Genomic DNA, 18,179 nt, shown 5'->3' with positions numbered 1-18,179 from the left:
TTTCAATGCATTTAAAAGAAAGTGAAAGATTTGATGCTTTGAAAAATTAGTGTTAACACATTCATTGTATCATATTTGTATTCATGCCACAGTATGTAAATCAATTTATTTATGAACTACCTATGAAGATATATATTTGTATTTGTTTTTATGTGGCATAGGTTGGAAGAAAAAAAATATTTGAGATACATTCACCATTTATTTAGGCTACTCCATGTTAACTAAAGTGACAAAAAGTTAGGAAAGGTACATGGACAGCTTTTGAAAATATTATTGAGAAGGTCTGTTACATACGGTAATGATCGAACTAGAGTTGGACACACTGTAAAGGAGGGGGAAAGTGAAACTCATGAAATTGTTTATGTTAATTAAAGGGGAGGAGGGCTGGAGAAAGTTGGGAGCTAGGTTTACCAGAGGGAGGTATAAAGGGAGGGGAGATCATGAGTGGAAGATTCAGAGGAGTGGAGATAACCGAGAGAGGAAAGCAGGTATTTCTGGTGCGGATGGGGCGAGAGTTGGATGGGCTTGAAAGGGGGATACTGGATGTGAGAGGAGGAAAAGACTTACAGAGGAGGTTTTAGAATTTTAGGAGAATGAGTTGGAGAGAGAGAACTCCTTTCCACCAGGCGAAAGCTCAGTCGCAAGCGTGTGTTCAATCAACCAATTAATCAAACACTTAATGGCTGTAGCAGATGAATTAACATAATGGCAAGAGACTGCTGTCGAACTTTAAAAATGGTTGAATATGCATTTTGTTCATAAAGGCTTCAAGCAGTTTATCTTCTTGTATGTAGTATAATGGAATAAAAAAAACATACTATTACAATATTTTCATAAGGCACATAGCTGCCGATTCAGCATATGGGAAATACACACACCTTAATATCTAAATTTGTGCAACTTGTGATTTTTTAGCCTGTAAGGTAATTAATATTCATGTTACATTTACACAACATCCTGTGTATAAAAATTGTTCACATACAAAAGTTTTAAATTAATCATATGAGTGTGAAGTAAACGTGTTCTAATATTATACTGCTTCTAAATATAGGTTCTTGAAGGCCTGGATGGTTTTGCCACTGTATGTATAATCTATTAACTTCCCATAATAATATGATATTGAAATTCACTTCAATCTAGGTTGCCAAATTAAAATGAGTTTTGCCTATTATGTTAACCGAAGAATTAAAAAAACTTTTATGTTATTTTAACAAGTACAATTTGATTCATTATATTGATTATATTTCTCTTAAGATGTTGAAAGCAGTGTTTCTAGGCCCTACCAATTACTTTTTATGTCTTTAATATTTGAAATATATGCTTACCATGAAATATAATAGGAAGTAATAAATATTAGTGGAATTAATGTGGGTTTAAGATTGGAGATAATAATTTTTGCTATTAATATCAATTTATTTGTCACTGAAATATTATATTTGTACATGTTTTTGTATACATAGGCCTACACATATAAAATTACAAACATCACAAGAAATATTATAGATTGTCACTATCAATTGAAATTAACAAGAACACCATTTTCGTAAAACTTAAGTTATGATTGTGGTGGTCAGAAGTTCCAATGCATGCACAGGCGGAGGTAGGCGTTGCTACGATTACTGCCTCACGGCAGTTCACCGCGTGCACCAGACACATGAAGTTGCCTGCACGCGAAGCCTACAACTTGCTTAGTTATAAGACCTACTAAACTAATGGTCGTGCACCAGGAAATGTTGTAATACTTGAGATAATGAATATTCATGTGATTTTATGTTGATTCCCAACCACTATTGCACTATCTACAGTATAAAATAAATTTAAGAAGAAAACTACGTTGGCTGTATATTTTGTTATGCTTATTAAAACATAATCACTCTCATTTTCAAGTTCACATTTCAAAGCCAATTTCTCTTTTAAGTATCCATGACAGAAACACATCTCATGTAATATTATATTTCTTGTGAATGTGCAAATAAAGACATTAAGTTGTCATGTGATCTCTAAGGTTCCTACAGAGGGCTCAAAACTACTTGCATATTGACTGGTTACCAAAGCACTAAAGTGGCATTTGGTAAAAGATGTAACTTAAAATCTGTATTAGGTACATAACTTACAGCATGCTTCTTCCTCTGCGAGTCCGCTGCGGTAAATTCCTGGTAGACTCTCACAGTCCTCACAGCCATGACACCTGGACAACCCAGTTTTTTGGTACTTTTTATCAAGAATTTTTTCTTTTTTGGTTGTGGATGGTCAGGCTTGAAAAAAAAAAATTAATTAGGCAAATCTTCAACTTCAAATTTACTAAATTTAGCTTCATACATTAAAAAAAAAATCATATCTTGAGACTGGTGATAGGTAGTAGGTACATGAAGATCCCATGATAGTCATGATGGTAATGTTAACAGGATACAATTGTTAAAAATACTGTTTAATATTTTTTCACCATGGTTGTTTTGGATGGATAAAAACAAGTATGAAATGTATGTGATTTTTTTTATATTTCTAGATTGTGTTAAAGAAAATTGCATAACCCTGTTTGTCATGGAAAATATTTCCAGCTGTGACATTCCTGTAGTAAATACAATGTAAAACAATGATTTATAACATTAATAATTAAGTACCTAGCTAATTAAATATTATTATTAATATTGCTTTATGATGTCAACTTATTGCATATAAGTTTAAGTGACTTAAATAGTTACTTGGTTCCAACAATGTAATAATTCAGGGGTGCCCACAAGGGGGGGGTAACGACGCAGACTGCGTCATTAAAATTTCAGGGGGGGGGGGGGGGTGGTGGTTAAAAGACGAGAAAAATGTATATTATTTACATAATTATAGCTTCTAATGTGAAAATACGTTTCTGGTGCTTTTATAATTGAAAGGGATCTTGTAAATCAAATTGGCAACCCCGCACTTTCCTCAACAAAAGCAGTTTGGCATCTGTCGGTTCAGGATGGAAATATTACCTGATATGACCAAAATTATTATTAGAAAATCAGTTTTAATTAATGCAAAATGTGATAAAATATAATAATTAAAAAGTATAATATTATAAAATAATTGAGTAAATCATTGAGAAAATGGCATAAAAAATTTCGGGGGGGGGGGGGGGGGGGGCTGCATCATTAGGTTAGGGGGGGGGGGGTGAGTCATAGTGTTTGGGGGGGGTGGGCACCTCTGAATAATTAAATTGATAAATAATAGTTACATATATAAAAAGATTTAAGTGTCTGTTATAACTTCCTTGATTTACAAATTTTGGGAAAAGAACTGTTGCTAATAAGCAGAATACAGAAAACAATACGTTACTAGGTATCCTTGGACCTAAGGCTTTCTTATTAATAACTGCAAGATATGAAAAGAACTCACATTCACTGGGATGTATTATGAATATTATAGAGTTTATATACAAATCATCAATGAACACACAGTTTTACAACTTACCAGTTGATCTGTAGTCTGTTTGGCATTGTAATATTTTGGACCTTGAGCACACTCCATAAACACACATTTCTCCACTGTGAATGGTGCTCCAAAATACTCAATCTCAGGGGCATGAGTTAATTTGCCCTGCTTGTACTGAAAAAATACTTTAGGCGAAGCTGCAAAAAAGTAATAACAAAATCAATTCACCATGCAGTATTGTTATTACATATAAAATAGCATATTGTTTATTAAAACACTGCCAACAACACCATCACTGCAGAATTACAGTTACTGCAGAGTAAAGCTTTCTGAAAAATAAGGTGACTAATAACATACGTACATTAAAGGTAATCTGAAGAAGCTGCAACTCTGCAGAATTACACTTTTTCGTTCCTTATTTTTATCTTATTTGTATTATATTATTTTCTCACAGCACTTTTCTTTGCCTCCTGTTAAGTGTAATGTGGCTTATAAAATATGCTATACATATAACTGAGGATAAGTTGGAAGGTTGTGGATTCGAATCTAACTTATCCTTAGTATACATATATGGAGATAAAATGCTTAAAACAGTTATACTTGAACATAATGAATTTAGGGCAATTTCTAAAAATATGCCATATAACAACTAGGTAGCAATCTGTTGCCATTTTATTGAATACATTAATTATACAGTTAAGTATTACATAATATGATTTACCTGCTGTGGCATAATTGTAGCTGCTTCGCACAGAGTATGTTTGCCCTAACTTTTTCAGTTCATCCAAAAAAATTCCGTATTGATGCTCTCCATCCAAAAAACCAGAAATACTTTTCTCCGCTTCACTGTAAACATAGTTTTGCAATAAGCCTTGAACACTGCTGACCAGCACGGGACATGTTGAATTACAAAATTTGCGCGCGCGCGTTTTTTCGAAAATACCGAAGTTGCACGAAAATGAGTAATCAGGCGTATCTGGGCGTGTTCAAAAGGACCAGTAAATCGTCGGCTACTCCGAGCACCCAAGGGCTACTCCAGAGGAGGGAAGATGAGAGGAGAGGTGAGCTATAACTTAATTTCCAACTAACTGCTTTACTTCCCCCAGATTGCTGTGAGGGTAGAGATCTCTGGCTAGGCACATGTTTGTCCAAGCTTAAATACAGCTTCTTCAGACATTAGTCACTGACAAGAGCGACATATTTTGCCCCACACGGGTCATCCTGTGCCCTCGCAATAATTCACACACCAGGACACTATTTACTTATAACATACATAGCACTGACACACATTTTATATTATACAGTCATTAATAAATCCATATGCACTGTTATAACGTTCAAAATGCTTGCTGCCATCTATGGTATGTTTGTGGCACTACTCGTAGCCTATATCCCACGGCAGGTGTAGAGAAGCCTGTTGGGATACGGCTTTCTTTGCGAGGCGGCCATTTTGGTTGCAGAGAGAGGAGGCCGAGGGCAAATATAGGACACAACACAGCAATGCACCTCCACCAAAACCCATTGGCTTCATGAAATTAAATAATTTAAACTATTATTAAATGTTATGGACTGTATGCTTAAAGTTTTAAAAAACTCAAAAGAATACATTTTTGTAATTCTTAAAAAAATGTCTGAAAAACAAGTAAAAATATTTGATATTTAGCAAATTTTTGCAAATGCAAAATCATGTAGCATCTTGTTTGTATTACTTTTAGCAAATAGCCTGTGTCATTATTTAAGTGCAAATTATTAAAAACCAATTAATTTTATTACGAAAAAAAAAGGGGGGGGGGGTGGGAATTAAGTCACCGTAAGGTACACATTTTAACTTTGACATGCCTTTACGATAAAAAAATAAATATCCTTCCTAATTTCTCTCAATGTAAGTTTTTTCTCACTTCCTTATACATTATTAGGCCGCTATTTAAAAGTTTTGTAGAACTACTGTCTTGCACAAGGAAAGGATAACCTTTACAGAGTAGGTAAAAGTACTTAACATTTTTTTTCAGTATGTGTATGTTATCATATTCACAATATTTAAAAGCTATGTTGAGCTTGTCTGTGTGTGGCCATCTATTCATAAGGAATAGATGCCGACCTCTGTGGTGCAATCCATGGCTCGTTGGTCTGAGTTGCCAGGGGTCCCCGGTTCAAATCTGAACCCAGGCATTGTTGTTTGTGTTGTCCTGCACATATTTTTACCCTCACAGGCTCTCAAGATATGGATTTAAATGGGACGTGAAACACTCTTCTATCATAAACATATTTAAAAGAGTAAAAAATATTTATTTATATAACTCGTGTGCGGGGGGTGGGGCCAGCAGGGGAATGAATTTTGGACCTGGGCCTGCTGTTTTGAGATTTCCATTGTTTATGAAATCACTTTAGACTAATCTATTTAAGGTCCATGCATTGATGCGAAGATGGCGAGATTTGGTCAGACAACTATTATTTCTAGAGCCTATGATGGTGATTGATATGTAGGATTTATTAGATTTACTTTTGAGCTTTGTAACAATTACCTAAATAAGCAGCTTTTTAATTTTTTTATAGGTGCATACCAAGAAATGACTGACAGAAAAAAACTTTCTGGAGCACAGTTTCGTAAAAGAAAGGCCGAGAAAGAAAAATCAGCACTGAAGCAAGAAGGCTCATTTCTGAAGTACTTACATCGTGAAATTTCAGACAAAGACTGTCAATATTCAGATAAACATAGTGAGCATTTAGACAAATGTTCTGAAAATTCGGACAAACCCATTGTGGAATATACGAAGAAACCTAGTGGTAACACTTGAGGAAGTAGTAGTATTAATGTAGGAAATGAGGCTGCTGTCTTAGAAACCAAAGAAACTACGTCATTTGATAATGAAAATGAAGAAATTGAACACGCAGTTCATGATGAACAGAGTAAAGAAGAAATGATAGAATACCGTACCAGTTTTTCAATAGACTTTTGTGATCCTGCCACATGGGGAAAGTGTGATGATCGGTTGGGTCCAATTTTGGTAGAACATGGACCCGAACAAGTTAAAGAGTTCACATTTCCGCTAGATGGCAACATAAGAAGGTTTTCAGTTGTTCACTACAAAAAGCGACATATCAATGGCGAATCTCTTCATCGTCCATGGCTTCAATACTCGCCTTCAAAGGATACAGTGTTCTGCTTCTGCTGCGTAATATTTTTGAACACAGGGCGATCAGCTTTAACCGGTACCAGTGTAAATGATTCGAAAAATTTGTCTGCTATCTTGGCAAGCCACGAAAAGACTAATGATAATATGACAAACTTTCAAGATTGGAAAGAACTAGAAACCAGATTGAAGATAGGGAAAACTATTGATGAAGAAAATTTGCACCTGTCAACAGAAGAATAAAAGTTCTGGCATCAAGTCTTAGAAAGACTTATAGCCTTATTAAGGGTGCTTGGAGCACAAAACTTAGCATTTCGAGGTACACAAGAAAAGTTGTTTTCCTATGGGAATGGAAACTTTCTAAAATTTGTGGAATACCTGGCTTTGTTTGATCCTATAATGCATGAGCACCTCCGAAAAGTTCGTGATAAGGAGACTCACATTCATTACCTGGGAAAAGATATACAAAATGAATTGATCCAAATTTTGAGTAATGCTGTCCAGGAAAAAATCCTATCTGCTGTCCAAGGTGCTATATACTTTTATATTGTGATTGACTGTACACCCGACGTGAGCCATATTGAGCAGATGACAATTATTGATCGATTTTTTTGATAACAGATGCTAAACTGTCTGAAATAAAAGAACACTTTTTGGGATTCGTGCCTGTTTCAGATACTACTGATGCTGGTTTGGCCATAAAAATTCTTGAGAAGTTTGCGGATATGAACCTACTAATAGAAAATTTGCGTGGTCAAGGATATGACAATGGAAGTAATATGAAGGGCAAAATCCTTGGTCTTCAGCGACGGATATTAGACATGAATCCACGAGCCCTTTTTGTATCCTGTAGTGCTCATTCACTAAATCTCGTGATAAACAATACTGCTAAATGTTGTCTGGCTGCGACTTTTTTCTTTTGTTTGGTTCAGAGCTTGTACGTGTTTGTCTCTTCTTCAACTCAACGCTGGGAAGTACTGATGCGCCACCTGCCTTCTCTTACATTGAAACATCTGTGCGATACACGATGGGAAAGTCGGATCGACGCTTTAAAACCACTCCGTTATCAGCTAGGGGAAGTGTATGATGCCGATACCCTTACCGACATTGCTGAAGACACCAACCTCAAAGGGATCTCAGGGAAACATTTCACGAGTTGAGGCTGAAGGGCTGGCAAAAAGTATAGGAAATTTTAAATTTGGGTGTTCCTTGTTGTTTGGTACAATTTACTGTACGAAATCAACATAACCAGCAAACTACTCCAGTCGAAGAACTTCCATTTATCTGCTGCCACAAAACAACTCCATATAACTCAGTTGTTCCTTGAAAACTGCAGAAGTGATGGAGGATTCGAAAAAATGTTAGTCGATGCAACAGAAATTGCAGAAAAACTTGAAATTCCAGCTTCATTTGCATCGGAGTCCAGCCTTGCTCGCTTGAGAAGAAAGAAAAAAACACTTTTCGTATGAGACAGAATAAAACGAATAAAAAATGCAAAAGACCAGTTCAAGGTAAATTTTAATTTTCAATTATTGATATTTCAATAAACTCAATAAATGAACGTTTTAGCCAGCATCAAGAAATCACATGACTATTTGGGTTTCTTTACAACATTGACGCCGCCATCAGTGCTCCCTCTGAGAGCACAGGCCGTTATGTGTCCTCAACACCTGATCAGTGCCGTGCCACGAACACGCCCGTGCGTGCAACGTAGTGCTGTGCCATGAACAGCGTGACGTCAGTCACGGCCTCCTACGTGTGCAAAGCGCCCAGCCGGGTGTGGCACTGCGCAACTAAGTAATCTGTTCATGCATTCGATAAAACAAGCAAAAACTAAAACTTGTAAAATAGCCAATAATTATTGTTAATTAAATAATCATTTTGTAAACCAATACCGTTCACAAAACTGGCCGAAATCATCTTCCCACGCTCCGCAGTTTCCCGCCGAATTTTCCCCCTCCCTGGCCCCGGTGGCCAGGGAGGTTAGTCAGTCGCCATCCAGCACTCGCCAGGGCCGGCAGCTCCGCGCACGGGGAACATTCATCTTTCGCGCCAATCTCACCATTAACAGCAATAGGTAATTATAGTCAAAACGTTTCAACAGCTCCCCGGTCGGCCCTAACCAGCCGTACGATATTTCGTGCGGTCTTTTAATATAATGTGTGACTCACCACCGAGTCTTTCTTGTGCTACGTAAATTAATTAGGCGGCCCGCTGTGATGCCTGCGCCTCACGCTATTGAAACTCCCCACGGGGAATTAGTTCATCGCCCACGCGGGACAGCACTGTGCCAAACGAGAGACTAAGTTTACGGACGATTCATCAACTGGTACGTGCGATGGTCACGGACGTGATATCCCGCCGGATTCCGCCGTGCCCGTACCCAGCATAACGTGGCCCTCGCCACCACGCGGAGTAGCCGCCATAGTGTGACCACCTGAGTGGGACACCTGAACTTGGCCCGAACCCGGGACTGGCATTTGTGACTATAGTGTATTGTTTCTGTGTTAAGTAACTTTGTATAATCAGTCGTTAGCGTATTACATGTTACGCCCCGCACAAACTTTCACGTGTGCAGGAACGGGCTTGCCGCTCACCCGAGCATTCATCTCGCAACTCGCCGGGTAACTACCCCTCTTAAAGTACTAGCCGCCGGACTACCGAGCGACTGTAAAGAGTACCGCCAATTGAGGGTGGTGTAGGCTGAGTGGAGGTCGACAATGATGCGGCCAGTCATGTGAGAGTGCCATATGTGACGTAACGAAGTGTACCGTGTGCGACGTAATAAATCAGTTAAACGTACGTGTGTGTTTTCTCTAATACGGCGTCCTGGGAGGCCATAACAGCCCAGAGAGCCCTTTGCCGATGCGTCTCTGCCTGCAGCCACAAGGCCAGGGACCCCGGCCTTGAGATCAAAATTCTACAAAACCTAGTAATTTAACGTAATTTAAAAACAGGCAGCGGGGACGGCATCAAATTGTTGCCCAACTTGTGTGGCTATTACATCATCAAACTCTTTCGACAAACAACCCAAGAAAAATGAGATGGAAAAATTAGCAGACAAAGGGCTCGAGTAGGGATAGGGCAACAGCGCGCAGCGTGGCAACACCGCGCGACGGAGCGGAGCGGCGCCAGCCAGACAACCTCCCCTCCTCTGCTATCCACCCAGCGCAACACCCCTCCCCTCCTCCGCTATCCACCCCGCGCTACACCCCTCCCCACCTCCGCTCTGTACCACCCCTCAACACGCACATCACTCCACTCATCACCCCTCCCCAACACGCTCCACCCATGGCCAGCTGTGAGGGGTGACGTCACACAGCCGCGCCACCACGGAATCGGGACAGCGACGTCACGACCCGGCGCCCGGGCCGTCCTTCCCCGGCGCGATGCAGACTGACGTCACGATCGACATGGGGGAGTGGTGGAATACTGACTTATTGACAGGCGGGGCGGAAGGAACCGCGAGGACAGAAGCGCAGACCACACGGGAAGGTGGCGCGCGGGAAGCAATGACCCAGGTCAAAAGGGAGGTCAGGGTCGCGTCGGCGCGACGCTGCCACACCATGGGGTGCCACCGCCAGATCGACGAGATAGCCTACTGCCACCAGTGCGGCACCACTAGACACCTCTCGTGCACGGAAGCAAGGGAATTCCTGAACTTTCGCGATGGCCTATTCATGTGCACGACTTGCGAGGGCAAAGTGAACTCGCCCGCACCCGTGACCGTCGTGAGCGAAACTCGATGGGACAACATCCGGGTCAAGCTGCCAGAATTCTCCGAGCACACATACGAGGACCCGGAGAAATTCACACGGGCGTGCCAGGACCGCCTGGCCAGGTACGGCGTCTCTAAGGAAGAGTGTACGGAACGCGTCACCGAGCAGCTTAGGGGGCCAGCAATGGACTGGTGGTCCATGATGGGCGAATACGGCGTGGAGTGGGAGGACTTTGGCCACGCCTGGAAGCCCGGTTCAATGCCGCCCGCGCACGCGCCCAGTGCCAGCGCGCCCTGTTCTGTGAACCGCAAAGAGCAGACGAGGACGTGGAAACCTTCATCCGATCCAAAGTGAGACTACACCGACGTCTAGACGCCGGCGGGCAGGTCAAGGCGGTGCTTGACGTGGCGGTAGAGCTAATAAAGAGGGAGCTGCGCCCGCAACTGCGAGGGGCCGTGGACAGGGAGCTCGAGGACCTCGTCCAGCTGGCGAAAGAAATCGAGCGGGACCTACACCTGTCACCGCGCCCGTGGGACACCGCAGCCCGCCGTCGAGGGGTGTCCCCGTCACCCACGACGGCCCCGGAAGATGCTTGGGCAGTAGTACCGTATGTGAACCCCCCTTGCCCTTTCTGCCCCAACCGCCGGGGGGGCGAGACGAGGGAGAGAGGGGCCACGACGCAACCCGCCACGCTCTTGGCCAACACCGTCACACCGCGGACCGCCGCGCTAACGCGCGGGCCGATGGACAGCGGGACCGGCCCCCACGGTGCACTTACAACAGGGAGGAGGCCTACCACTGGCACGAGGTGTGCCCCACCCAGGCCGCTCTGTGGCAGGACCGCCGGTCCGGCGCAACGCAGTCGGGAAACGCCCACTAGGGAACAGGATACCGGCGGGCTACTGTTCCTGGATCACGGCCAGCACATCAACCACGAGGCCAGCCCACACAGCAACATCGCCGCCTGGCAGATCAGGCGGTGGTGTCCCCCAGCACCCGTCAACGCCCCGCACCGGGTCGTCGGCGAGCGGCGCCGTGTCACTTGCGCCCCGACCCACCTAGCACCACCTGCGGGGCCTGACCGGGCACCATAGCCGCCCGTCAGACCAGGCGGTGGTGTCCCCCAGCACCCGTTAGCGCCCCGCACCGGGTCGTCGGCGAGCGGCGCCGCGTCACTGCACCCCAGACGCACCCAGCACCACCTGCGGGGCCTGACCGGGCACCTTCGCCACCCGTCAGACCAGGCGGTGGTGTCCCCCAGCACCCGTCAGCGCCCCGCACCGGGTCGTCGGCGAGCGGCGCCGCGTCACTGGCGCCCTCAACGCTCCCAGCACCACCTGTGGGGCCTGACCGGGCACCATCGCCACGGCTGAGGCGAGCGGGAAACAACACGGACAAGCTGATGCGGGTGCCCGTCCTGCTGAATGGTCAGCCCATCCACGCCCTGGTGGACACCGCGGCGAGCCACACCTACGTCGCGGCCCACCTGGTGCCTGAGGCGGACCTGGAGCAGCAGGAGGGAGGCGTCCAGCTGGCCACCTGGGGAGCTAGCGCGCTCACGACGGGGCGCACCCAGGTAAGGATCGCCGTCAGGGATATGTGTAGTCGGACAACAGCCATGGTGGTGCCGAAGCTGAGGGACGACCTGATCCTGGGACTACCGTGGCTCGTGCAGGAGGACGCCGCCATCGACGTAGGTGAGGGTAGAATACACGTCGGGCATCGGGGGCGGAGGACGCTCTACAGTGTTAACGAGAGGGGGACGACCCCGCCGGTCCCGGCCATCACCCTAGCGGACCTGCAGAATGAGGTGCCGCCTGAGTACAGGAACATGTTCAATATGGTACTGGCCCAACAAGCGCAGGTGTTCGCCGCCGCGGACATGCTGCGGCGGACCACAGTAACCCAACACACCATTCCGACACGACCCCACAAGCCACGCTTTGTCAAGCCCTTCGGTTTTAGACCAAGGGAGCGGGAGGCGATTCAAACACAGATCGCGGAGATGATGCGGGACGGGGTAATCGAACCGAGTGAGTCGCTGTACAATTGCTTGGTAGTTAAGGCCAAGAAGAAGGACGGCTCACTCCGGTTCTGCGTAAACTTCAAGCCCATTAACGCAGTCACCATTCCTGCCCCACCACCGATCATCAACATCACAGATGCCGTAGCCGGGTTGTGGGAGGCAGGCATATTCACATCACTGGACCTCAAGTAGGGTACTGGCAGGTACCCGTCTGCCCCGAGGATCGGCCGAAGACGGCCTTCACCGCGCCCGACGGCCGCAGGTTCCAGTTCTGCGCCATGCCGTTCGGGCTGATGGACGCCCCCGCGACCTTTCAGACCATGATGGTGCGTGTCCTGGACAGGTTCGTGGGCAAGTTTGCCGCGGCCTACCTGGATGACGTCATCATCTGGTTGCGAACGTGGGAGGACCATGCGCACCACCTCGCCATGGTCCTCGAATGGCTGGCCTGCCACGGCCTGACCTGCGCACCCCACAAGTGCCATGCCGGTGTGGTGGAGCTAGCCTACCTGGGGCACATGGTGTGCACGGACAGATGCCGGCCTCTGCCAGCCCAGCTCGACCTGATCGAGCCCAAGCCTCCCCCATGTACCCGGAAGCAGTTGCAACAGCTGGTGGGGCTGCTCAACTGGCTCAGGAGCTTCATACTCAATTTCGCCATCGTCACTGCCCCCCTGACCGACCTTCTGTCACCAAAGTACCGGTTTCGGTGGACCCCGGAGGCCGACCACACCCTGAACGCCGTCAAACACCTGTTCCGGGAGTGTCACACCCTTGCTCGTCTACAACCCGCAGAGCACATATACCTGCAGATCGACACCAGCCAGGAGGGCATGGGCGCGGTCCTGTATCAGCTGGGTCCCGACGGGGAGCTACAGACACATGCCCCCGGCGATATGGAGAGCTGGCGCACACACGTGTCCGCCGCCGCTCGTCCGGCGGTAGTGCACTTCTATCACGACCACGACTTGGCGGGACACCCAGGGGCGGAACAAACATAGGAGGTGCTGCGGCACACCTTTCACTGGCCCGGGATAGTGCAGGACGTACGGGAGTACGTCAGAGGCTGTCAGCTGTGCCAACAACGCAAGGCCCGGAGGGCCGACGGGGTCGAACAGCAACAGCCCCGCAGGCCGCACGCACCCTTCCACACTCTGGCGTTAGACGTCATGGGCTCGTACCCGAGGACACCTAGGGGGAAATGCTTCGTCGTGGTCATCACCGACCTCTTCACGCGTTGGGTGGAGGCATTTCCGGTGTCTAATGTCCGGGCCCGGACGATCACCAACCTTTTGGAGGGAGAGGTCTACTCCTGTTACGGCTTCCCGAAGGTCCTCCTGACGGACAATGGAAGTCAGTTCATGGGCAAACAATGGCGGGCGGACTGGCGCCGTTGGGGCATCGCCCACCACACTACACCCACGTACCATCCCCGCGCCAACCCTATAGAGAGGAGGAGTCAGGACATCAAGGCCCAGCTCAGGGTACGCCTGGGGGATGACCACACAAAATGGAACGTTCACTTACCAAAGATTTTGTATTGCCTTAAGCGGCACGTCAACGCCGTTACCGGCCACTCTTCCGCGGAGCTCGTGCAGGGGCAAAACCTGGCACTCCCGGGGGAGTGCCGCTTAGCCAACACAGCCACCGAGGACTGGTGGGGGGAGGAGTTGCGGCCCCAAATCGAGGCCATGCGGGAGCAGGCGAGGGAGAGACAGGCCCAGTTCCTCGCCCATAAAACGCCCACCACCACACACGCCCCTGCCCCCCTCACAACCGGACAGTGGGTCTACGTCCGCCAACACCACCTCTCGGCGGGGGCAAAGAAATTCCGCGCCGGGCTGGCCCCTAAGTGGTCTCCGCCGCGGCAGATACTGTGGAAAATGGGGCCGTCCACCTACGCCATGCGCACCCCGAGCGGGCGCCCGGCCAAGGTACACTGGGACGATTTACGGCTAGTAACTAACCCCCCAAACGCACCAAACCCCCACGACTCCGGACTCAGCGGGGGCACGACCCAGGGCGCGGGAAACTCGTCGCGAGGCGACGACGCAACACCAGGACCGGGGCCAACCCCCGACACACCGATAGGCGAAGTAAGGGAAAGACGTACGAGGGACTCCGACTCTCCTGAACCCACTGACGTTAACCTCCCGACGAGTCCAGACACGCCCCCACTGACGACCAACCTGACGAGGCAGGGGAAGCGACGTTCTCCCGTCGCCATCCCGCTACTATCCCTCCCGACACGGGCGAGACCGCGCTCATCATTAGTCACCCGGACGACGAGACGCACACGCCAGAGGCGGACGAGGATGACGAGCCGTGGTGGCCACTAGACCTGAATCTGAGCACTTCAACGTTCCGAGTAGTCATTCAGGAGCCGGCGGTCGAATCAGGGAACGAGGAGATAGCCGATAGGAGGTATCCATGCCAGAGGCGGCGTCTAGTACGTCCCACATGCTGTACGGGAGAGACGTCGGCAGCGGGGAGAAGAGACGAAGCACTTGACCCGCAGGCTAGGACAGTCAGGAACACGGGGGACCTAGACGAACAGGCCGACACAGGGACGGTCCAACCCATAGGGACCGGTGGCCCCCTTCGCACCTGGACGACTACATCACTAGCAACCAGGCCAACAGGGAGACAAGCGGCGACAGGGAGACCGGGGTCCCCAATCGTGCCCACCTGCCCGAAACTGAGCCCCCAGGTCCCCGCGGCTGACTAGGCCGCACTCGCCATGCCCCAGCCCACCTCCAGGACTACTTTTTGGGGACAATCACGTCACTCACCGGGGGCACTTAGCCAGCAGCTTCCAGCATCCACATGGAGGGGACCACCCTAGGGACCCAACACCGCCCGGGACACGGTACAACCCACCCTAAGGTGGGCCCCTATTCACCTGGAGGGACTACACCTCGCCCCAGTGCACAACTCACAACATAATCATACTCGGGTGCGAGCCAGTGCAACGTCAGAGTGCTACGATCCTATGTGTGTAGAGGTGTTGAGGCAGAGAACGGCCTCGTCGAGGGGGGGCATTTGACGTCGCCGTCAGTGCTCCCTCTGAGAGCACAGGCCGTCATGTGTCCTCAACACCTGATCAGTGCTGTGCCACGAACACGCCCGTGCGTGCAACGTAGTGCAGTGCCCCGAACGGCGTGACGTCAGTCACGGCCTCCTACGTGTGCAAAGCGCCCGGCCGGGTGTGGCACTGCGCAACTAAGTAATCTGTTCATGCATTCGATAAAACAAGCAAAAACTAAAACTTGTAAAATAGCCAATAATTATTGTTAATTAAATAATCATTTTGTAAACCAATACCGTTCACAAAACTGGCCGAAATCATCTTCCCGCGCTCCGCAGTTTCCTGCGGAATTTTCCCCCTCCCTGGCCCCGGTGGCCAGGGAGGTTAGTCAGTTGCCATCCAGCACTCGCCAGGGCTGGCAGCCCCGCGCACGGGGAACATTCATCTTTCACGCCAATCTCACCATTAACAGCAATAGGTAATAATAGTCAAACCATTTCAACAGCTACCCGGTCGGCCCTAACCGGCCATACGATATTTCGTGCGGTCTTTCGATATAATGTGTGACTCACCACCGAGTATTTCTTGTGCTACGTAAATTAATTAGGTGGCCCGCCGTGGCGCCTGCGCCTCACGCTATTGAAACTCCCCACGGGGAATTAGTTCATCGCCCACGCGGGGCGGCACTGTGCCAAATGTGAGACTAAGTTTTCGGACGATTCATCAACTGGGACGTGTGACGGTCACGGACGTGATATCCCGCCGGATTCCGCCGTGCCCGTACCCAGCATAACGTGGCCCTCGCCACCACGCGGAGTAGCCGCCATAGTGTGACCACCTGAGTGGGACACCTGAACTTGGCCCGAACCCGGGACTGGCCCCTAGTGACTATAGTGTATTGTTTCTGTGTTAAGTAACTTTGTATAATCAGTCGTTAGCGTATTACATGTTACGCCCCGCACAAACTTTCACGTGTGCAGGAACAGGCATGCCTCTCACCTGAGCATTCATCTCGCAACTCGTTGGGTAACTACCCCTCTTAAAGTACTAGCCGCCGGACTACCGAGCGACCGTAAAGAGTACTGCCAATTGAGGGTGGTGTAGGCTGAGTGGAGGTCGACGATGATGCGGCCAGTCGCGTGAGAGTGCCATATGTGACGTAACGAAGTTTACCGTGTGCGACGTAATAAATCAGTTAAACGTACGTGTGTGTTTTCTCTAATACGGCATCCTGGGAGGCCATAACAGCCCGGGGAGCCCTTTGCCGATGCGTCCCTGCCTGCAGCCACGAGGCCAGGAACCCAGCCCTTGAGATCAAAATTCTACAAAACCTAGTAATTTAACGTAATTTATAAACAGGCAGCGGGGACGGCGTCAACATCAACGCTTTAGAGGGAAAAACTACCCAGTATGTTCTAGATTAATGTTTAAAGCTAGAAAGAGCATTGACTCACGAAGACACAAAGGATATTGATGGTACAGAGCTGTGTAGTGTAATACAGTCTACTGCAAGAAGGGTGCCAAAGAAAGCAACACCTTAAGATATCTTGGATTTCCTTTGTGGTTCCAGCTTACAAGATAGTGTGCCGAATTTGTTTATTGCATTAAGAATTTTGTTGACACTGCCTATAACTGTGGCTACTGGTAAGCGCAGTTTTTCAAAGTTAAAGATAACATAAACATATATCCGCTCTTCTATGAAACAAGAAAGACTAGTGGGACTCTCAACTCTTTCGATAGAACAGGAAATAGCGAAAACTATTGACTTAAGTGACTTGGTTTTAACTTTTTCAAAGCTTAAGGCAAGAAAATGGAAATAAACTTGTGGCCATGTGCCATTTTTGTTTAAGGTATTTCCATTGGCTTTTTGTTTAGGTTCGTTTAAGTAATTTATTGTAATTTTTGTTAGTTAAGTTTAATTGTTTTGTTCTTTTAAAGTTTGTATTATTTTAAATTTATTTTAAACGTTTAGGGAATTTATTGTTGGTAATGGCCAGGTTCGGGATTGCCGAAGGCCGTTAGTTATCCAGAACAATCCAATACATGTGATAGATAATTTATCCTAGGGTATTTTAATTATTAAGGTTATTTTATGTTAAGATGTTTAATAAGTAATGTATATTTAAAAGGCAGAGAGACTAATATATTTGTGGGCGAGCCTACGAGTGGGGTTGTTTAAATAAACTTTTGAAGTGACGAACTACTTTCTATGACGTCACATTGGCGGTGCCGTACAGCGCCACGCCGTGCACAGTTTATCGGCACGGAAGAAAAAGGAGTCGTGAACCGGCCCCACGGCTGGGAGGTTGTGTGTGTGTGTTCCCGCGGGACAAGTATACTAGTTGGTGGAACGTAATGTGGAGTCGCCGGGGATTTTGTTTTTCGTTTGATTTAGCCTGAATGTGAAGCTGGTTTTCGAACGGTAAGCGACAAACTGGTGAAGGTTTACCAAGAAGCCTACATCGCTGAAGAATTTACACGCCCGTGTTACAAGTGTTGGCTGCTTCGCTGATTTATTCCGCTACAACTAGTGCTACCAGAACGTCACCTTTAAGCAGCGGCCAAGGTCAATGTCCGCTCACCTGTATGAGGTATTGCGCCTATCGGCTTTAAGGGCGGTCGAGAAGTCCGGCAGGCATCGCGACTAGTAAAATTGTGATGTTGCAATTTTTGCCCTCAATCCCCGCCGCAATTCAAGACACCGCAACGTAAGTACTGAATCACCTGATTTTTATCGTACCAACTGGCTTGTGATTAAGTGAGAAGCTTTTTTTGTACAAAAAAACTGTGTTTACGATACTTTATTTTTACGTTAACGGCGCGGCGAAGTCGGTGAGAGCACATGCAGTTTTTCTTTAGTGGGCTGG

Source organism: Bacillus rossius, chromosome 5 (assembly GCF_032445375.1).
Source record: "Bacillus rossius redtenbacheri isolate Brsri chromosome 5, Brsri_v3, whole genome shotgun sequence".
Classification (NCBI taxonomy): Eukaryota; Metazoa; Arthropoda; class Insecta; order Phasmatodea; family Bacillidae; genus Bacillus; species Bacillus rossius.
Note: the sequence above shows the minus strand (reverse complement) of the source record.